Source organism: Zea mays, chromosome 5 (assembly GCF_902167145.1).
Source record: "Zea mays cultivar B73 chromosome 5, Zm-B73-REFERENCE-NAM-5.0, whole genome shotgun sequence".
Taxonomy (NCBI): domain Eukaryota; kingdom Viridiplantae; phylum Streptophyta; class Magnoliopsida; order Poales; family Poaceae; genus Zea; species Zea mays.
Window position 1 is genome coordinate 144598051 of NC_050100.1, and position 17009 is coordinate 144615059.

General features: G+C 42.5%; 1 long non-coding RNA gene across 1 annotated transcript; it reads left to right on the plus strand.

The window, feature by feature from the left end:
* The first annotated feature begins 535 nt into the window (after positions 1-535).
* On the plus strand, positions 536-5536 carry LOC103626982 (uncharacterized). Its single transcript, XR_002262012.1, has 2 exons — positions 536-783; positions 5201-5536. It is a non-coding gene; the product is annotated as an uncharacterized lncRNA (long non-coding RNA).
* Positions 5537-17009: the final 11473 nt, after the last annotated feature.

The following is a 17009-nucleotide window of genomic DNA, read 5'->3' on the forward strand; positions in this document are numbered from 1 at the left end:
ACCGGACCAGTGTCGGTGGCTGTGTTGTGACCCCGCGATGGAGCATTGCTGACATGCACGTAGAGAAGGGCGAAGGAACCAGTCGAGTTCGTGTGCCCAGAGGAGGGAGAAATAGATCCACCACGTGCACCCTCACCGCTACGCCGACGCCGACGAGGACGCAGGTGAACGTGAGCGCCGAGAGGAGGGGTCGCCCGCCGTTCATCGACCTACAGCTGAAAAGGTCCGCCTCTCTCGCGCGTCACCCAAATCAATGCCCAACGCACGTCCATGTGTGCGCCAATAGGTCTGTAGCTATGTCGTGTTCGGTTAAGGGACACACAGGCCACCTCAAGCCGCGCGCCTCCCACCTCACCAGACTGACACAGGATGTAGCTCGCCCGTGACTCCGCGGCAAGGTCCCGCCATGCATGTCGCGCTCGTCCGCCACCCATCTCCAACTAGCCTCCGTGCATGCCGTGCCTGGCCGCCATCCACTCCAACAAACATCCATGCATGCCTCCCCTCTCAGCCATAAGAAGGTCCACTCCGGCACCAAGATTGTGTTCCACACCCCCGCATGGCTCGGACGCGCCTTCCCCAACGTCGCCTTCTAGCCTAAGCCAGTGGGCAAGGGGGACCGCAAGGAGGTGTAGGTGGGCATGGCCGTAGACGCCACCAACTGATCAACTTAGCTTTCGGCGCCAGCGGCCGAGCGTGGGCTGTCGATCTAGCCACGTCGTCACGAGATCCGATAATTTATGACTATTTTCTCAAGCTCTGCAAGTTTCTGGATGATTTCAGGTTTGGTTCTATCAGTGTGCCTACCTTCATCATTTGTTGGTTTAATTTCCACAGATTCACCCAAAATCCTGGATCCTGAAGCCTAGGATTACCGCATTGCTTCTTGTCGTGACACTGTGGTCAGACGCCGTGGTAACCTGTATATGAATTTCTTGAATGCAAGTGAGAATGCCAATAGTATGTATCATTGGTCGTTGTCAAAGAATTTGTTAGATTGAGATCGATAATATACGTGGTATTTGTTTTTATGTAATCGTTGTGCACTAACATTTTGTTAGATATTTTGTAATCGTCGCAACACACGGGCACTTGCACTATAATTATTTACTGTTATGTTCCCATCAATGCATGCACAATTATGTTAAATTGATGGACCTAATAGTATCTTTGTTTGTCATATACTTTGTTTCACCTGGTTACTTATTATTGGATAGATTTGCTATTGCTATAGTTGATTATGGAATAACGATACATGTGAAACATTGATAACAATTTATTATTGTTGAGTTATTTACTATGCATGATAAGATCACTTTATTTAATTGACATTTGGAGGGCTAACCCAAGCAAACATTACATGATGTTAGTTTAGTCTTAATTTTTCTTTATATATATTATGTGGATGTTTGTAGAACGTCTTGTTGGTGCCTTTTTGGGGGCGCCAATCACTCAATACGAACCGGCGGCGGTGCACTCTGGTCAGGCGCGGACGGTCCGCGGTACAGGGCCAGACGGTCCAAGACCTGGCGCGAGGCTAGGGTTCCCTGCCTGACAGCCGGACAATCCGCGCCCTAGGGCCGGACGGTCCGCGACCTGGCGACAGGGTCATCTTCCTCCTCCTTGCTGGAATCTAGATCTCATCCCCTGGGGGGAAAGACCTTAAGGTGCTCTGGGTCGATAGGTCACCCGGGGCGTCCCCAGACGACGTGGAGCCGCCTAGGAATTAAGAGATCAATTCGAGGAAGAGGTCTTGGATGGACAACTAGATCTTGCCCCCCGGGAGGGGTGAGATCCTAGGGTTGTCTTGGGATCGGCAGGCCACCCAAGACGGATCTAGACGACGTAGAGTCGAATAGGGATGGAGGTGGATATGTGGAAGACTACAACTAGAACTATGCTACATCTACTCCTAGGGCAGGAAAACTAAATAAGGTAATTGTTTCGATTGGAATGTGTTCGGGGGTTCTCAATCGGCCGTACCCCTTTATATTTATAGGGGAGGAGGTCTGGACCTTTTCCTAAGAGATAGCCAACAAACTCCCACGTGATTAGATGGATAACCATCACGAGATAAGGATAAACATCCGAGTTAATCTAATCTCGGGACACGCGGACCGTCCGGGCCCATGGGCCGGACCGTCCGCTCATTTTGGTGTCCAACATATGCCCCCCTGCCTTTTGGTGGAGCTTGGCGAACCAAAAGCATCAGCGAAAACTTCGGAAACAATTGACCTCATGAGGTTTTGTTCCCGAAGTAAGGACTCAACTCAATGCAAGTCATCGGCTCTTGCGATCAGATAATATAAATACTTGATGGGACTTTAATGCACAGAGGCCGTTTCGGATCGCATCCTCTTCGGCCATGTCTACCTGATCAACCTGTCAATAGGCAAAAACTTGTTGTGCCCCCCAACCCAAATAAGCAAACAGATTGGGCCAGTAATACGAATTCATCGCCGTACCACCCCACACATGAGCAGGACAACACATCGGCGATGGATAGAACGGGACGCACCATGCTATCCCTGGAGGAGGATGACAAGGCGATCTTGGTTGTGCTACCCTTTGGGTCCGTTTAGTCGGCTTTTGCTTTCGCACAGGCCGCCCTTTTGACTTCGTTTGTTTTATTGGCCGGTTGTGTGGAACGACCTTCTTCATATATTTGGCAAGCAACTGACCAAATGTAGGGCCGACTCTACTGAGTCGTCCAGACGTCTTAGTAGTGTTTTGTTTCCTAACACTTGTGTTGGAACGTTGTGGTCCGATGGTCTGAGGTTGCTGCTTCTGACCATCTGCAGACCGTCCGGCCATCATAGCCGGACTGTCCGCGCCTGTCTTGGACTGTTCGGCCTTAGTACCCGGATCATCCGGCGTACGCAGGACAGGTGACCGTGATCGGGTGTCCGATCGTGCTTGCCCCCCGGTGCCTCCGGTCTTTCTTTTGTCCGGAGCCTTCAGAGTAACCATTCTGCGTGACATATTTGGTGTGCGAGGATCACCAATGACGATATTTTAAATTTTACTTTTATCGGCCGCACAAGGCCGAATTATGGCCTTTTTGCTCGTTGGCTCTAATGTGGTGACAGGAACAGGTGGTCTGTCAATTTTCACCTCTTTTTGAAACCTCAACCGGCCTTCGTTTATAGCCGATTGTATTTGCCGACGGAAGACGGCACAATCATTGGTGTTGTGGAGAAAGGAGCCATGCCATTTGCAATAAACGCGCCCTTTTAATTGTTCAATCGGAGGAATTATATGTGACAATTTAATATTACCATGTTTAAGCAACTCATCAAACATTTTATCACATTTAGTAATATTAAATGTGAACTTAACTTTTTCCTTTTGTGTCGAGTGCGGGTGAGAGCGAACAGAAGGTTTGGCCTTAGTGGGCCAAACAAGCTCAGGGACATGTGACTTTTTTAGTTCTTGGGGCTTGGGTGGCCGATTATATTTATGTCGGCCTTCCGCACTAGGCGGATCACAGGTGACTTCTGGTGCTCCGGACGGTCCGACCTGCACAGTCGGACGGTATGCGGGTGGATCGGACGGTCCGGTACTATCCTCGGACTGTCCGGTCACGTTAGGCAACACCTGTGACCCTTGTGGTGGGCTCTGTGTAACTCCGGACTGTCCGGCGTAGGGTGCCGGACGGTCTGACGGAGGGCCAGACGGTCCGCGATTGTGTGCGGACGGTCCGGCCATGCTCAGAGTTTACTCACCGTTTAGCGAAGATGGTGGTGACAGTCGTCTTGGATATGAGTCCATCGTCATACCAGAATATGGCTGGGGAAACCCATTTGTTGCCGATGTGTTTGGCGCAATTGTTTTGGCGCCTAATTTATGTGATAAAAAACTAGGCATGTGTGTTTTTCCTAATGCATGTGCCATCCTTTCTATATCCTCTGTGATACTTTTAATCCGATTATCAAAAGAAATTTTATTAAATGGAATATCATCGGCTGACCTGGCATCACCTATCGTGGGGAGCTGTTGCAGCACGGCTGACATGTACTCGGCGTTTATCTCCCTCTCTTGGACGGTCTTCTGGTGGCAATCTACCCTGAAGTGCGAGAGGGACCACTTATCCGCCACCTTGAACACCTGCTCTGTTTATCGCTGGGCCTCCTCGTCTATTTTCTTCATGTCATCTTTTAATCTTTCACGCTCAGCGGCCGATAAATTAGTCAGCCAAGTGTTGCTGTTTGGAGAAGCACCGTTGAGATCTTTAGAATCGGCCATGTAAGCCTGATTTTGTAGATCTGCAACCTGGTCCCTAGCGGAGTCGCCAAAAAGTATGTTGGTGCCTTTTTGGGGGCGCCAATCACTCAATACGAACCGGCGAGGGTGCTCTCTGGTCAGGCGCGGATGGTCCGCGGTACAGGGCCAGACGGTCCGCGACCTGGCGCGAGGCTAGGGTTCCCTGCCTGACGGCCGGACAGTCCGCGCCCTAGGGCTGGACGATCCGCGACCTGGCGACAGTGTCGTCTTCCTCCTCCTTGCTGGAATCTAGATCTCGTCCCCTGGAGGGGAAAAGACCTTAAGGTGCTCTGGGTCGATAGGTCACCCGGGGCGTCCCCAGATGACGTGGAGCCGCCTAGGAATTAAGAGATCAATTCAAGGAAGAGGTCTTGGATGGACAGCTAGATCTTGCCCCCTGGGAGGGGTGAGATCCTAGGGTTGTCTTAGGATCGGCAGGCCACCCAAGACGGATCTAGACGTCGTAGAGTCGAATAGGGATGGAGGTGGATATGTGGAAGACTACAACTAGAACTATGCTACATCTACTCCTAGGGCAGGAAAAGTAAATAAGGTAATTGTTTCGATTGGAATGTGTTCGGGGGTTCTCAATCGGCCGTACCCCTTTATATTTATAGGGGAGGAGGTCTGGACCTTTTTCTAAGAGATAGCCAACAAACTCCCACGTGATTAGATGGATAACCACGCACGAGATAAGGATAAACATCCGAGTTAATCTAATCTCGGGACACGCGGACCGTCCGGGCCCATGGGCCGGACCGTCCGCTCATTTTGGTGTCCAACACGTCTTTAAGTGGCCACACTTTAAAAAGTGATTAATGTAGTTCTATTTGCAAAGCTTTAAAGTTATTGGTTGAAACATTATATTGTCAAGATTATAACAAATTCATTAACTTAGGAATTTAATATTACATCATTTTATTTGTAATGTATGTAGGGCTGTTTTTCCTTTATGGATTCTTCAGAGGAGACAAATGAAGTACCAGTTGATGATAGCCAATTGGACAAGCATTCAACAGTTGATAATGAATCACCTCTCGATGCAAAAATAGATGAGCATACCAGACGTATTCAAGTGTAATTCTTCGAGAAGGTATTACCATTGTATATTAGTTATCTCTACTATTACTATTTTATCACCATGTGTAATCAAGGTGATCTGGACTTTATTGAATCAATTAAAAACATTCCTTAGGCGACAATGGATGTATAACTTGTATGGGTTGGCTCTCAAGTAATTTCTAGAAAATTTATGGAATGTCTATTTCAACCAGATTCTTATTTGGGTGATAAGGTAATATAATTTTTTGGTACACATGTGCACTCGAATTTAGGTATTTTAATTAAATATAGTTTTTGTACATGTATTTGCAGGTCATAAATTCTTACATATACTTATTGATAGAACAAGAACATATGAAGCAGCATCCTGGTGGTATTGTCCACATGGAGATTACATTTGTTAGGGAATTTTTAAAACGAGATGCTGGTGATGATCAAGAATTTAATGATATATACTATAGAACTAGTGAAAGATCTCAATTTGAGCTAAAAGGTGTTATTATATCTTCAACATGACATGGTAAAAAATATTTTACTATATATCAGTTTAGTTATAAAGTCATCGTATGATTCTTATAAAACATATATATATATATATATTGTAGGTGTTCATACCTATAAACATTCGTCAACTTCACTGGTATGTTGTTGTGCTTAACGTCAAAAGACGAGATATATACATACTCAATTCACTGGGTTCTTCATTGGGTCATAAAGATCTCGATTGTGTTGTGAGTAAATAAAACCTGTTACTAATTTTGTTTGTGGTTATGAGTAATTTTGTTGATGTGATTTACGATTATATTCTTTAATATATTATAATAATATATTTGTAGCTAGAGGGTTTGCAAAAGCAAATAGATGGTGTGTCGCATTACATGAAACTTAAAGATCATAATTGGCCAAACCTTCAAGTTGCCTCTTGGCCTTGGAAACTTACATAGTTTAATGAAGCCAAGCAGAAGATAGGTATATGTTCGATTTTTCTAAAACCGTTTTATTTAAATTGGAAACATATTTGATTTGATTTTTTAATTTAGTTCTTCGTGTTGACTTTTCCTACTTAACTATTTTGAGTACTAGACAAGAGTCGAACTATTAGATAATTTTACACAGGTATATCATAAAAAGTTATCATATACATATATACAATGATATAAAAAATAACACCATGTATTTTCTTACTTTGCAGGCCGATATGATAAACTTTAGGCCAAAATTGGCCGCTATTTTATTGTCTTCAGATTTGAACAAGAGAAAGGGATGCCCATTGTATAAAAATAATACAAATAAAAGTACAAAAGACAATGAGGCTGACTCCAATGATGTTGAGGTTTTAGAACCATCCCTAATTTCTAACAAGGGGAAACAAAGCCCTTAGATTAGCTCGGAAGATGATGCTATTATTATATTTTGAAGAAATATGTGCCAAAGAAGAAAATGATGTCACCCCTACTCCAACCTCTTTTGATGGCTATGGAAATGACTCTTTAATGAGATGTCTTTCCACCAAGGATATGCCAGTGACAAAGCATATATGATAGAGTTTCTATGCCATTATATCATGACAATTCAAGATGGCACAAGAAATATGAGAACTTTCTCTAAAATTGTGCCATCTTGAATTGTCATGATATAATCGCATAGAAACTCTATCATATCTGCTTTTGTCACTAGCATATCCTTGGTGGAAAGACCTCTCATTAAAGAGTCATAGCCACAACCATCAAAAGAGGTTGGAGTAGGGGTGACATCATTCTCTTCTTTGGCACATATTTCTTCAAAATATAATAATATAGGATCATCTTCCGAGCTAATCTGAGGGCTTCGTTTCCTCTTGTTAGGATTTGGGGAGGGCTCTAAAACCTCAACATCACTGGAGTCAGCCTCATTGTCTTCTGTACTTTTATTTGTATTATTTTTATACAACAGACATCCCTATCTCTTGTTTAAATCTGAAGACCTTAAATAGCGACCAATTTTGGCCTAAAATTTTTCATAACGACCTACAAAGTAAGAAAATATATGGTGTTATTTTTTATATCATTGTAGATATGTATATGATAACTTTTCCTGATATACCTGTGTAAAATTATCTGATAGTTCGACTCCTGTCCAGTACTCCATATAGTTAAGTAGGAAAAAGTCCACACGAAGAACTACATTAAAAAATAAAATCAAATATGTTTCCAATTTAAATAAAACGGTTTTAGAAAGATCGAATATATACCTATCTGTCTGCTTGGCTTCTTTAAACTCTAAGTTTCCAAGGCCAAGAGGCAACTTGAAGGTCTAGCCAATTATGATACTTAAGTTTCATGTAATGCGACACACCATCTATTTGTTTTTGAAAACCTTTTAGCTACAAAGATATTATTATAATATATTAAAGAATATAATCGTAAATCACATCAACAAAATTACTTATAACCACAAACAAAATTAGTAACAAGTTTTATTTACTCACAACACAATCGAGGTCTTTATGACCCAATGAAGAATCTAGTGAATCAAGTATCTATATCTCTCGCCTTTTGGCGTTAAACACAACAAGATACTAGTGAAGTTCACAAATGTTTATAGATATGAACACCTACTATATATATAATATGTTTTATAAGAATCATACAATGACTTTATAACTAGACTCATATATAGTAAAATATTTTTTTACCATGTCATGTTGAAGATATAATAACACCTTTCGCTCAACTTGAGATCTTTCGCTAGTTTTACAGTATATATCATTAAATTCTTGATCATCACCAGCATCTCATTTTAAAAATTCACAGACAAATATAATCTCCATGTGGACATTACTACCAGGACGCTGCTTCATATGTTTTTGTTCTATCAATAAGTAAATGTAAGAATTTATGACCTCAAATACATGTACAAAAACTATTTAATTAAAATACCTAAATTCGAGTGTACATGCTGTCACATCCGGATTCTAGGGGTCCAAAACCCGGGCGCGAAATAATCACCAAGTGTGCTGGGACCAAGTCTCACACATATGATGACTCATGGTACATTAACGAATGTCACATCTTTACTATATAATAGGAGTTCTGTACAAAATAGTTAAATAATTACAACATATGAAGACAACGATCTAGCAACCAAAGTTGACTGGGAGACAACGGCATAGACCTCTCATGATCTCATCGCAGCATCCTCCATGCGCCTCATCCTGTGGTACCTATTCTTGACCTGGGGAATGTGAATACAACAAGGGTGAGCCCACATACGTTGGTGGGAGTTCATGTGAAGTGTAAGGCTTACCAAAGAGGATGGTTAAAGCTGAGCATAGCTTTTAAAGTTGTTCAAAATTTTATTAGCAGTTACTAGGTATTAGTAGATACCAACCCAATTAAATAAGAGATCAAGGTTAATAAGAACACCCACAATGCAATGCAAATGACAAATTGAGTTTAATTTCATAAGTTAATCATGTGAGTGTCCGAGCTGCTCAAGACCATGAGCACGCCTTATATACTAGTTTTACACTCTACAGCGGTTGCGCATCTTTACCCACAAGTCATGTTACCCATTTGCCACGGGGTTGATCAGACCCCACACACCTCTACCAAGGAAGCGAGGCATGGTACCACTACGAGGCCTTTACAAAGTTCCACTAGCTTCAGAAAACCCGCTACAGTTCTAGGGAGCGCAGCCTAGGAATCCCCCATCTGAAAAGCCATCGCAGCAAAATCAACCCGGGAACCTCCCTATACCCACCACTCCCCTACTGCCCTTGCCCCTTTCGGGTAAGGTAGTCCTCCACTAGGTTTTTTAATTAGTCAGCCAAGGGCGTCCCATACCACCCTTGTGGTAGCACTGTTTTCCCGGGTGGTTCTCCATGTTCCAATTAACAATATTATCTTATCATGAACAATAATTAAACAACAACATAATTGGAACATGATTATAATGAAACATTAGTTTCCCAAAACCAGGTAGAGCAATAGCAAATCTACCCAATAATTCATCTGTTTGCAACGTGGGGGATAAACAATGCTAGGGAAACCTATTAGGTCCCATCAAATTAACCTCAGCATGTCACAGTGATTAACAGGAACATTATTAGGTAAAAAGGAGTGATCAAGGGCACAACTTGCATGAGACTCAAGATTCCCAGGTACCAACTTGGTCTTCAAGATTCTCGTGACCTTGCTGCTATTTGAAGCAATACAAACAAACATGGTATAGGCAAAATTAACATCACACCAAACATAAGCACAAACTGCATAATAATTTTCTACGCGTCGTATCGAGATCGTAGGTTCAAGAGTCACTAAATTCAGAGTTACGATTAACAAGTTATGATTTTCTGGTGATTTTAAGTGTTGGATACAAAAGAAATTAAACGAATAATTTTAAACTAGGTTTCATAACAAACTAAGGTTACCATATGATAAATAATATATGAATTTAATGTAACTGGAATGGATAAATATGGAGTTAAAATTAATTACTTATGAATTAATCAGGATTCTAGATTTATTTGTACCCTAAAAATCATTTCTCATAATTATTTTACTTAATTCAAGCACTAGGACTGGGGACACTATTTCAGAAGAGTTTAGGCGATTCTGCATAAATTCCAGGACCTTATTGTAAGGTTATTAAACATGTAATAGACGGTGGGTTCATTCAACAAAAATTGGGGGTTTCTTTAGCAAAAGTTTAAGGCGGCTTTACCAGGGCTCGATCTGAGCCATCCGATCTCGATCGTAAGGCCCAGATTAGATCGGGCCGATTCTAAAACGGTGCGCACAACGGACCGTTGGATCCCAGATCCTCGGTCCAGATTCAATTAGGTCGGATTCATAACCCCATCCACAGATTCGTGCATCAACGGTGGAGGATCCACGGACTGAACAGGTATCCCTGTGTTTAATCCGTCCCAATCATCAATCGATCAACGACGAGGAAGCCCCGAGCTAAACACTTACACTAGGTTCGATCTTCGCCGTTCATCACAAATCCAACGATAGTCACCCTTTTGTCCACCCCTAGCAGCACGACACGGAGAGATAACCAGGGCACCGCCCCGAGCTTGCCGACGCGATGAGCCTAGGCACCAGTGGTGCACTAGATCACAGACGGATAGGTGCAAATCACAATTTGAAGTAGGGCGAATTGATAGAGGTCGCAATTACTGGTAAATCCCCAACGTCGAACCCTCGCCACGACAATAGGCAGGACCACGCCGGAGGAGGGAGTGCGGCAAGAAATTGCCACCAAATCTCGGCCACCAGAGCCCAACAATACTCGTAGGCACGTTCCTCAAGAGAATGCGAAGCTCTCTGAGTCCAAGTTCCAACCCAAACGACGACGCTCCACAACTTCACCCGTGGCGACGCTTTTTCTTGATTTCCTGCGTGCTTGGTGGCTCTCACTGCGTGGCTCACGAAATTAGATGAGCAGGAGGGCGATGGGCTCGGTCCTTTATATACCCAGCGTTGGTGGTCGGCGAACGATCCCTGATTTCTCGGTGAAGTCGGCGTAGATCATTGGGCAACGGTGGTGTCTGCGCAGAGCAAGGGGGTAGTGCTCCGACACCCCGGGCCCACAGTCAGCGAGGCACGTACGTAGCAGGGCCACTGGCTGAGTCACTGACCAGGCGGACCCACTTGTCAGCGCAAAGTATCACACCACACGGGAGGGGTCTAGGTTGAGCGAGCGGATGAGGGTTAGTGGGCCGGGGAAGGGAAAATCGGCCCACGTGCGCTTGTATCTTTATCTTTTTATTTTTATTTTCTTTTTGAATTTGAGATTTGAATTTGATTGCAAATTTTGTTTGTGAGCTCCTTTCACAAATTGAGTGCACAATTAAAAGTACCATCATGAGAAATTATATTTACCTATTTATATTTTTAATTACAATATATATTCTTCCCCATTCTGTTTTAAACTTCGGATTTCCAATCTCAACATAATCCTAATGTGATAGGAACGGGGGTGCCCGATCTTCCGTCAGGTGAAGTTAACTATCGATTTGGTGGAGATGTCACACAGACGATCCGGCTTTCAATCAACACGACTAGAACCCCGCAATCGCAGCACCACTTCTCCTCTGGTTATCAACCGTGCACTGCGCGATTGACCTCGCCACAAGGGCTAATTCCTGCCTGAGAATCAAAGAAACAAGCAAGAACAAGAAAGAACACAATCTAGAATATTGTGGATGAATGATTAAGCTCACAAGTTAGGGTCTCATAAACCAATCTATGACGACTGTTCTTAACAGATCTAACTTAAGAAAAACCCGAGCCCTAATGTGGTGGCGGCTATTGATTATATAAGGGTTAGGAGCGTGACTCCCTCCCTGGACACGCACTAATGGGCTCAACAAAGATACACGGCCCAAAGGCCAAATTACGGTGTCGCAGCACCGAGACAGATTATGGGCCTCCACCTTGATCCGAACATCCTTGTTGGCCTTCCACGCCTCCAAGTCCTTCACCATGTCCTTGCTGGTCCTTTCCTTCATTCCTAAGTACAATTAATTCATTAGGTAGCACACTATTCTCAAATGGACAAGAATAAGTACATAGGAACGAGCTCACCTACGAATTCAATTGTCTTGCGCGTGAGCGAGTAATCAGAACTTGAACATCAACTAGGGGAGTGTTGTTTGAATCCATGGGAGTGATGTCCTCATCATCCTCCCCCTCTTGAAGTAGAGTCGTCCTCGACTCAAGCTCATCCTCTTCCCCCAAATACAGTTTCAAATCTGCAATGTTAAATGTAGGACTAACCCGGAACTCGGGAGGCAACTCAAGTTTATATGCATTATCATTTATTTTCTCCAAAATCTTATATGGACCAACAGCACGTGGCATCAATTTAGACTTTCTTAACTCTGGAAATCTATATTTTCTCAAGTGCAACCATACTAAATCACCCACTTCAAGCTTAACTGGTTTCTACGTTAACTACCAGCAATTCTATATTTTCAATCATCTTTTCAATGTTGGCTTTAGTTGAAGCATGAATTTTCAAAATAAAGTCAGCACGCTCCTTAGCATCACTATGTACTTGCTCGGTAGTAGGTAAAGGCAAAAGATCAATAGGAGCACGAGGGTTAAAGCCATACACTACCTGAAAAGGACTTACCTTGGTGGTGGAGTGTTCCGCCCAATTATATGCAAACTCCACAAACACTCTTCCCACATTTTCAAGTTTTTCTTCAATATTGCTCGCAGCATTGCAGACAATGTTCTATTCACAACTTCCGTTTGTCCATCAGTTTAGGGATGACAAGTAGTAGAAAACAACAATTTTGTCCCCAATTTGTTCCATAGAGTACGCCAAAAATGACTCAAGAATTTTACATCACGATCTGAAACAATAGTAGAAGGCATACCATGCAAATGAACAACCACAACAATAACGATCAATTGCATCAACTTTGAATGGCATCAAGTGCATCACGTTTTGTCCCCAATTTATCCCCAATTTGTTCCATAGAGTACGTCAAGTGCATCAACTTTGAAAAAGAGGTTAGCAATATGAATGGCATCATCCGTTTTGTGACAAGGTATAAAATGTGCCATCTTAGAAAAACGATCAACCACAACAAAAACACTATCGCTCCCCCTCTTCGTCCTAGAAATATCTGCCCACGGAACTGAAGGAATAGGAAGAGGCATATACAAACCATGTGGGTTCAATCGTGACTTAGCTTTTTGACACGTCGTGCATCTTGCTACAAAGCGCTCAACATCACGCCGCATTCGAGGCCAAAAGAAGTGTGTGGACAGCACAGCCTCTGTCTTCTTGGCACCGAAGTGACCCATCAACCCACCACCATGCGCTTCCTGCAACAACAAAAGACAAACCGAACCAACTGGAATGCATAGGCGGTTAGCTATAAACAAGTATCCATCATTTAGCACAAATTTATTCCATGTATGGCCCTCTTTACAATTTAATGCAACCTCCTTAAAATCATCATCAAAAGCATATTGTCCCTTAATTGTTTCAAGTCCAAAAATACGACAATCAAGTTGAGACAACATAGCATAGCGTCTAGACAAAGCATCAGCAATTACATTATCATTCCCTTTTTTATGTTTAATGATGTAAGGAAAAGTTTCAAGAAATTCTACCCACTTAGCATGTCTACGGTCCAGATTTGTTTGACTACGAAGATGCTTAAGTGACTCATGATCAGAATGAATAACAAATTCCTTAGACCACTAATAATGTTTCCATGTTTGCAAAGATCGTATGAGAGCATATAATTCTTTATCATGAGTGGAATAATTAAGAACAGGGCCATTCAATTTCTCACTAAAATATGCAAGGGGTTTACCTCCTTGCATCAAAATAGCACGAATGCCAACTCCACTTGCATCACATTCGAGTTCAAAAGTCTTACCAAAGTCAGGAAGTTGGAGTAGTGGCGCGTGAGTAAGCTTCTCTTTTAAAAGAGCAAAAGAATCCTCTTGTGACTGCCCCCAATAAAATGAAACACCCTTCTTGGTCACCTCATGTAATGGGGCAGCGATGGTGCTGAAATCCTTCACGAAACGACGATAAAATCCTGCAAGTCCAAGAAAACTCCGCACTTGTGTCACCGTCGATGGCGTTGGCCAACTCTGAATAGCATGCACCTTGGCCTCATCAACCTCAATACCCTGTGGAGTGACAACATAGCCAAGAAACGATACTTGTTGGGTGCAAAAGGTGCATTTATCAAGGTTAGCAAATAAGCGCGCGGCGCGCAAAGCATCAAAAACAGCTCGTAGATGGTCAAGATGTTGAGATAAACAAGTGTTGTAGATCAATATATCATCAAAATAAACCACCACAAATTTTCCAATAAATGGACGCAAAACCTCGTTCATCAAACGCATAAAAGTACTAGGGGCATTAGTTAATCCAAAAGGCATCACTAACCACTCATACAAGCCGAACTTGGTTTTAAAAGTAGTTTTCCATTCATCGCCTAATTTCATTCTAATTTGGTGGTACCCACTGCGCAAATCAATCTTAGAAAATATTTTAGAACCACTTAACTCATCAAGCATATCATCTAATCGAGGAATAGGATGACTGTACCGGATAGTGATGTTGTTAATAGCTCTACAATCTACACACATGTGCCAACTGCCATCTTTCTTTGGAACCAAAATGACAGGAACAGAACAAGGACTAAGGATCTCACGTACATACCCGCGGTCCAAAAGGTCTTGGACTTAGGCTAAATCTCCTTAGTCTCCTCAGGATTTGCTCGATATGCAGCACGGTTGGGCAAGCTCGCTCCAGGAATCAAATCAATCTGGTGCTCAATCCCACGAATGGGAGGAAGTCCTAGAGGTAACTTAGAGGGAAAAACATCTCGGAACTGCTGCAAAAGGTTAGTCACACATGCAGGCAAAGTGCTAGCAATATCATCAATAGAAAAGAAAGCATCTTTGCAAACCAAGGCATAGCAACAATCAAGAACACAATCTATAATATTGCGGATGAATGATTAAGCTCACAAGTTGGGGTCTCACAAACCGATCTACGGCGACTCTTCTTGACAGATCTAACTTAAGCAAAACCCGAGCCCTAATGTGGTGGCGGCTATTGATTATATAAGGGTTAGGAGCATGACTCCCTCCCTGGACATGCCCTAATGGGCTCAACAAAGATACATGGCCCAAAGGCCAAATTACGGTGTCACAGCACCGAGACAGATTATGGGCCTCCACCTTGATCCGAACGTCCTTGCTGGCCTTCCACGCATCTAAGTCTTTCACCATATCCTTGCTGGTCCTTTCCTTCATTCCTAAGTACAATTAATTCATTAGGTAGCACACTATTCTCAAATGCACAAGAATAAGTACATAGGAACGAGCTCACCTGCGAATTCAATTGTCTTGCGCGTGAGCGAGTAATCGGACCTTGAACATCAACTAGGGGAGTGTTGTTTGAATCCATGGGAGTGATGTCCTCATCATAATGTGAATATAAATCCTACAAATTTTTAATATTATTATTTATCCTCCCTCCAATTTTCAATTCTAGAAGTAACAAATTACTATTACCATTTAATTATCTCATTTTCTATTTTATAGTTGCATCGATAATTTGAGGTCAATTTTTATGTTTTCAATAAAATGTATTACAACAACATCATCAACAAGAGATGTATATTTCTTTATTTATTTATTGGTGTTGGCCACTTGCTCTTAAATGCTATGAGTTAAGAACAAGGCAACACAAATGTTAATGGTTAAAGACCTTCGTCCTTCGAAGCATTATCTCCCTTAGGATATAATGATCCTTAGACGAAGGTTATGAAGGACAAACCTTCATCATCTCAATATATAATGAAGAGCAGGGACATATGAGACATATAAAGAACATGAATAACCATATCAAATCATTAGATTATCTATATTCTTTATTATATGATCATGAACGAATATTAATGACATTAAATTACATTTGTACCTTCGGCTTGACAGAATGTAAGAATCCAAGAGTGACGTGCGAGTGAATACAAGTTAGTGTGAACAGTATGGGGGTACTGTTCATTTATTTATAGGCACGAGACAAAGCCCGAACAAAATTACATTCATGTCCTTGATAACTAATCATGGCTGTTGGGGGTATGCTTCATCGTCGAAGATCCTGTAAGAAGAAACACCGTCGACAGATCCTCTCAAAAGAAGTGCCGAAGATATCATCCATAAAGCTTCAGCATAGTGGCATGTCTCAAGACGAAGGACTGCACCGACTTAAAGATGAAATGACCGATTGATCCATGAGAGTCTGTGTCATAATTGTAATCTTTTGTAAAGGGCATGAATGTAATATCTCAAAGGCTATGCCCTGTGCCTATAAATAGATGAATAGTACCCCCGTACTGTTCACGCTGGCTTGTATTCACTCGCACGTCACACTCAGATTCTCACCTTCTGTCAAGCAGAAGGTATAAATGTAATTCAATATTATCCATGTTTATTCATGATTATATAATAAAAATGTTTGAATGATATCATATGATTATTCATGTTTTTATGTGTCATATGATCATGCTTTCCATTGTATATTGAGATGATGAAGGTACGTCCTTCATGACTTTCGTCTGAAGATCATTATATCCTAAGGGAAATAATGCTTCGAAGGACGAAAGGTCTTTAATCATTAACTTTTGTGTTGCCTTGTTCTTAATTCATAGCATTTGAGAACAAGTCCCCAACTTTGGCGCCCACCTCCGGTGAACTCACTTCCATTTTTTGAGCTGATGGCTTCGTTCAACAATCAAATCGAAGCTGCTTCGGCTACGAAGCTGGTGCTCCCGATAACAGGCGGTTCATGCTCAGAGCCAGCCAACAAGAAGCAGAAGAAGGAGGCCCAGAGAAGGGTACAACATGTTGGGGTGCAGGGACCCTTCATCAAGTCAAAATGGTCCCACATCCCAATTACCTTCTCCCAAGAGGACCTTCAGCTCAAGGATTACCCTCACAATGATGCTATGGTCATATCTTGTGTCATCAAGGGATTTCTAGTCCACAATGTTCTGGTTGATACAGGCAGTGCAGCGGATATCATATTTGCTAAGGCCTTCAGACAAATGCAAGAGCCAGAGGATAAGATCCATGATGCCACACACCCTCTTTGTGGTTTCGGAGAAAGGTAGATTGTAGCACTTGGCAAGATCACAATGCCAGTGA